This window comes from Pristiophorus japonicus, chromosome 18 (assembly GCF_044704955.1).
Source record: "Pristiophorus japonicus isolate sPriJap1 chromosome 18, sPriJap1.hap1, whole genome shotgun sequence".
NCBI classification, from domain to species: Eukaryota; Metazoa; Chordata; class Chondrichthyes; family Pristiophoridae; genus Pristiophorus; species Pristiophorus japonicus.
Genome location: NC_091994.1, coordinates 111,769,788 through 111,775,960, shown reverse-complemented (window position 1 = coordinate 111,775,960; position 6,173 = coordinate 111,769,788). Strand labels below are relative to the sequence as shown.

General features: G+C 47.3%; 1 non-coding gene across 1 annotated transcript; it reads right to left on the bottom strand.

Annotated features, from left to right (window-relative positions):
- Positions 1 to 504: 504 nt before the first annotated feature.
- LOC139229564 (U2 spliceosomal RNA) lies at positions 505 to 686 on the bottom strand. Its single transcript, XR_011587763.1, has one exon. It is a non-coding gene; the product is annotated as a U2 spliceosomal RNA (small nuclear RNA).
- Between the last annotated feature and the right edge of the window lie 5,487 nt (positions 687 to 6,173).

Genomic DNA, 6,173 nt, shown 5'->3' with positions numbered 1-6,173 from the left:
GGGCAAACATCTTCGTTAAAATAGAGGACAAAGGAATTTAGTGTGTGCAGATTTAGGGTTTGTATGCTAACCTTCACACAGCAGAATCTCAAGTCCTTTGATGTTACCACAAGTAAATACTGGACTAAATATAGGAATATTCTGAACACCTCAGAGAACGTACAGTTCACTGATATGATATTTGATGAGAAGACAATGATAAAAAGAGCAGACAAAATGCTTAACATCACCTGAACAACTGAGTGTAATTTAAAACAATCATTTATGTTCATCAGTGTGAGAGGTGTTATTGGCGAGGAATGGAACGGTTCCCCTTTTAGGCTCCCAGTGTCAGCACCAAATGCTCCCAGGGGAGGTATAGCACACTTGGATGCAGAGTAAAGCTCGCTCTACTTTGTCTCACTCAGATTTTTTTTTTTTTTTTGTTCATTCTTGTCAGATCAACTCCAGCGCCAAAGATCACTTTGCGTTACTATATTTGATCTTAGCCAAAAGGCCGAGAGGGGAAGCTGCACCGTTCCTGGAAACACTGCAATACCAGGTCGGTGCGTGGAGTGGACGGAGCAAGCCCCTGTTCCATCTCCCTGTTCCAAAAATCAATTTAATATTTGGTCCCCAGATAGGGGATATTAAACTGATAAGAACAGATACTACACTTGATCTTAGCCAAAAGGCCGAGAAGCGATGTCTCACTCAGATGCCTCACTCAACCTCACATAAGCACCCCGACTGAGCCAGAATGTAATTTTTCCTCTCCCACACCAACCATCCTGTGGCCTCTGTGAGTGAGATTGCCAATTAGGGTCAGTGAGCCCATGTCCACTAGGAAGTGGATTGAACGGCCCAAACACATTTCACATTGTCCCTTTATAGCTAGAGGCCTGAGGACAGTTTCATCCCATCGGTCTAGCCTGGATTGAATTCTGGTCCCGGGGTAAAATGTCAGTGTCTAGTCCACTGCAGAACCTAGTGTCCTATCAAAATGTTTACAGAAAAATGGTGGAGAAGTATATTTAACACCACAATTTATCAAATCTGTATTGTTACTCATTATTATTTCCTTTGACACCTGCATGAATTTATAGTTATCTTAGCAGATAAATCATTATATTTGACAAAGGAAAAGTGCTGTCACAAGCATTAACATTTATAATCTTCCAAGCGAAATCAGTCAGTCCATGGTCTAAACATCATCACATGCATTCTGCACTGAACGTGGAAGTATCTTCAACTGTTTTGCAGCTCCTATTATGCCACCAGGGATATTAAATAAATAATCATTCAGACAATCGAATCTGTGCTGGTGCCCGTCTCCAAATGTGCCACCTAGTCTAATCCCACTCTGTCCCCATACCCTTTCATTGTCCTCTTTTCAAGCAACTATCGAATTCCCTTTTACAAGAATCTATGGCCTCTGCTTCCACTATAGTTTGCAGCAGAGAATCCCATATGCTAATCACCCTCTGTGAAAAGGAATTCACCCTGAGCTCTCTCTTCACTTTTTTTGCGATCATCTTCAATTTTCCTCTGGCACCAGCTTGCCAACCAGTGGGAACAAACTTTATCTCAACCCTTCATGATCTTGAAGACCTCTATCAAATGGTCATATGGTGGATAGGGCTTGTTCAGGGTTTAGAGAAGATAGGTGCTGTAAAAACTGTAATGTATGTAAACTTTACTAGTGTGTAAGACTTGCCACCAGGGGACGCACCTGTTGGCAACCCAAGGGTCACCTGCACACCCTGGGCAAGCAGGTATAAAAGGCAGTCTACCATGCTGCTTCCTCATTCTGGAGTTACATTAAAGAGACCAAGGTCACAACAGTTTGAACTTCCAGTATACAGTCTTGTGGAGTTATTCTGTACATAACAATTGGCGACGAGTGACAGATCATGAACTTTCACACGGTTATGGCTGCCGTTGGTATTTTTGAGAGATTTGTTGAGGGTGGTGACTGGGAAGCTTTCGTTGAGCATCTTGACCAGCACTTCATGGCCAATGAGCTGGATACGGAAGATACCGCGGTCAAGCGCAGGGCGATTCTCCTCACCATTTGTGGGTCCACGATACATGGCCTTGTCAAAAATCTGCTAGCACCGACGAAACCAACGGACAAGACATATGCAGAGTTGTGCACGCTGGTTCGGGAACACCTCAAGCCGAAGGAGAGCATCTTAATGGCCAGGTATCGCTTTCACATGCACCATTGCTCCAAGGGCCAGAACGTGGCGAGCTATGCCTTGCGGGACTGTGCGAATTGGCTGGATTTTTGGGTGAAATGTTGCAGGACTTTTTCACGCTTGGAATCAGCCATGAGGTCATTCTTCGCAACTGTTGTCTGATGAATCCCCAGATCTGAGCAAAGCCATCGCGATAGCCCAGGCTTTCATGTCCACGAACGATAACACTAAGCAGATATCTTTGCAGCATCGAAGCTCACCGGCAAGTACTGTGCATAAAATAACACCTTCAACAGGCAGAATTGTACATGGCAGGGCCTACACGCCTGCAAAGGCCAGACCTAGGATGACTCAGAGTCCGCTGTGGGGCGTGAATGCGAATCCATTAACACCATGTTGGCGCTGCAGGGGCAATCATAGAGCCCATCAATGTCGATTCAAGCACTATGTGTGCAAGGGCTGTGGAACAATGGGGCACCTCCAGCGAATGTGCAGACATGCAGCGACTCACCACGTGGCAGAGTCGGCAGAAGATGACCGATCCGGCGCGGATCACGCTGAACGAGTAAGAGAGGCAACTCAACCCGAGGCTGAAGAGGAAGTGTATGGGGTACACACCTTCACCACCAAAAGCCCTCTGATAATGTTGAAAGTCAAATTAAACGGCATTTCAGTTTCCATGGAATTGGACATGGGGCCGAGTCAGTCAATTATGAGCCAGAAGGCTTTTGAGAAACTGTGGGGCAACAAAGCACAAAGGCCAAAACTAAGCCCGATTCACACAAAACTGCACACCAAAGAGCTCATACAAGTCATTGGCAGTGCGGCAGTGAAGGTATCGTACGATGGAACTGTGCATGATTTATCACTATGGACTGTACCAGGCGCTGGCCCAACGCTGGCTAGGAAAGATCCGATGGAACTGGGACAACATCAAAGCACTGTCTTCGGTGGATGACGCCTCGTGTACCCAAGTGCTAAACAAATTCCCGTTGTTATTTGAACCAGGCATCGGCAACTTCACAGGCGCCAAAGTGAGATCCATCTAGTCCCTGATGCATAGCCTGTTCATCACAAGGCCCAAGCGATTCCATATATGATGCGAGAGAAAGTCGAGATCGAGCTGGACAGACTTCAACGAGAGGGAATCATATCGTCAGTCGAGTTCAACGAGTGGGCCAGTCCAATTGTTCTGGTGTTGAAAAGCGATGGAACGGTCAGAATCTGCGGGAACTACAAGGTAACGATCAACAGAGTCTCGTTACAGGACCAGTACCCACTACCCAAAGCGAATGACCTGTTCACAATGCTAGCAGGGGGGAAGTCATTCACCAAGCTGGATCTAACCTCTGCTTACATGACACGGGAGCTGGTTGAACCTTCGACAACATTGATGTGCATCAACATGCACAGCGGACTGTTCATATACCACAGATGCCCCTTTGGGATTCGCTCGGCTGCAGCCATCTTCCAGAGGAACGCGGAGAGTCTGCTGAAATCGGTTCCGCACACTGTGGTGTTTCAAGACAACATCCTGATCACTGGTCGCAACACCACCGAACATTTGCACAACCTGGAGGAGGCTCTAAAGCGACTGGACAGAGTGAGACTCAGTCTGAAACGCTCCAAGTGTGTTTTCCTAGCGCCAGAGGTCGAATTTTTGGGGAGAAAGATTGCGACGGACGGCATCAGACCCACGGACTCCAAGACAGAGGCCATCAAGAATGCACTCAGACCACAGAATGTGACGGAGCTGCGCTCGTTCCTGGGACTCCTCAACTATTTTGGTAACTTTCTACTGGGGTTGAGCACTTTGCTGGAACCCTTGCATTTATTGCTACACAAGGATGACGACTGGGTTTGGGGTAAATCTCAAGAGACAGCCTTTAATAAGGCCAGAAACCTGCTATGTTCCAACAAGTTACTTGTATTGTATGACCCGTGTAAACATTTATTACTAGCTTGTGATGCATCTGTGTATGGGATTGGTTGTGTGTTACAGCAAGCCAATGTGTCAGGCAAACTGCAACCGGTTGCATATGGTCCAGATGTTTATCTAAGGCTGAAACAGCCTACAGTATATTTGAGAAAGAAGCATTAGCATGCATATACAGGGTAAGAAAATGCACCAATACCTATTTGTACTCCAGTTCAAGCTCGAAACTGACCACAAACCGCTCATTTCGCTGTTCTCAGAAAGCAAAGGTATTAACACCAATGTTTCGTCCCTCATCCAAAGATGGGCACTAACATTATCTGCGTATGACGATGTAATCCGCCACAGACCAGGCACTGAGAACTGTGCTGATGCCCTCAGTCGGCTACCATTACCCACCACTGGGGTAGAAATGGCACAACCCGCAGACTTGCTTCTTGTAATTGATGTTTTTGAGAGTAAGGGGTGACACGTCGCGGCTCGCCAGATCAGGACCTGGACTCGCCAGGACCCTGTGCTATCACTAGTAACAAGCTGCGTCCTTAATGGGAGTTGGTCGGCTATTCCCAGGGAAATGCAAGACGAATTTAAGCCGTTTTACCGTCGTAAGGATGAATTGTCCATCCAATCGGATTGTCTCCTATGGGGGATTCACGTGGTTTTGCCAAAAAAAGGCAGGGAAACGTTTATACGCAACCTACACAGTACCCAGCCAGGCAGAGTCATAATGAAGGCTATCACCAGGTCGCACGTTTGGTGGCCGGGCATTGACTTGAAATTGTAGTCATGCGAACACCAATTTAACACTTGCTCACAGTTGAGCAATGCACCAAGGGAGGCCCCATTGAGTCTGTGGCCACGGCCGTCCAAACCGTGGTTCAGGGTCCATGTAGATTTCGCTGGCCCCTTTCTAGGAAAGATGTTCCTAGTAGCAATGGATGCTTACTCTAAATGGATTGAATGTATAATAATGTCATCATGTACGTCCACTGCCACCATTGAAAGCTTCCGGGCCATGTTCGCCACCCATGGTTTGCTTGACGTCCTTGTCAGTGACAGTGGACCATGTTTCACCAGCTCGGAATTCAACGAGTTCATGACATGCAATGGCATCAAGCATGTCAGGTCTGCCCGCATCCAATGGTCAAGTGGAACGGGCAGTCCAAACCATCAAGCAGAGCTTGAAACGCGTGACGGACGATTCCCTGCAGACCTGGTTATCTCGGGTTCTGCTCAGCTACCGGACGTGACCCCCCCGGCAGAATTGTTAATGAGGAGAGCACTCAAAACCAGGCTCTCCTTAGTCCACCCAGATCTCAATGATCATGTAGAAACCCGCCGTCACCGGCATAACGTGTACCACGATCGCGCGGCTGTATTGCGTGACATTGAGGTTAATGATCCAGTGTTTGTTCTCAATTACGGTCATGGTCCCAAGTGGGTTACTGGCACTGTTTTAGCCAAGGAGGGGAATAGAGTGTTTGTTGCCAAACTTTTGAATGGACAAATGTGCAGAAAGCACTTGGATCAGACCCAACTGCGATTTACTGACAAACAAGAACAGTTTGAAGAGGACATTACCATCATTGGTCCACCTACACACACCCAACCAGCAATCGACCTCGCTGTCAACCACGAGGATGAACCCACCATGCCCGACAGTCCGATCAGACCAGCCACACCGCAGTGCAGCAATGGTCCGACCAACTCACCCAGGCCAGGACTTCAACTCAGGCGATCAACCCGGAAACACAGAGCCCGGATCGGCCAACTTGTAAATAACTTGTATCTAACACTTTGGGGGGAAGTGATGTTATGTATGTAAACTTTACTAGTGTGTAAGACTTGCGCACCTGTTGGAAACCCAAGGGTCACCTGCACACCCTGGGCAAGCAGGTATAAAAGGCAGTCTACCATGCTGCTTCCTCACTCTGAGACCAAGGTCACAACAGTTTGAGCTTACAGTATACAGTCTTGTGGCGTTATTCTGAACATATATCATATGGGGGTGAAATTCAACCTTGGTGAGGATACAAGATCTGATTGCCCATTACACA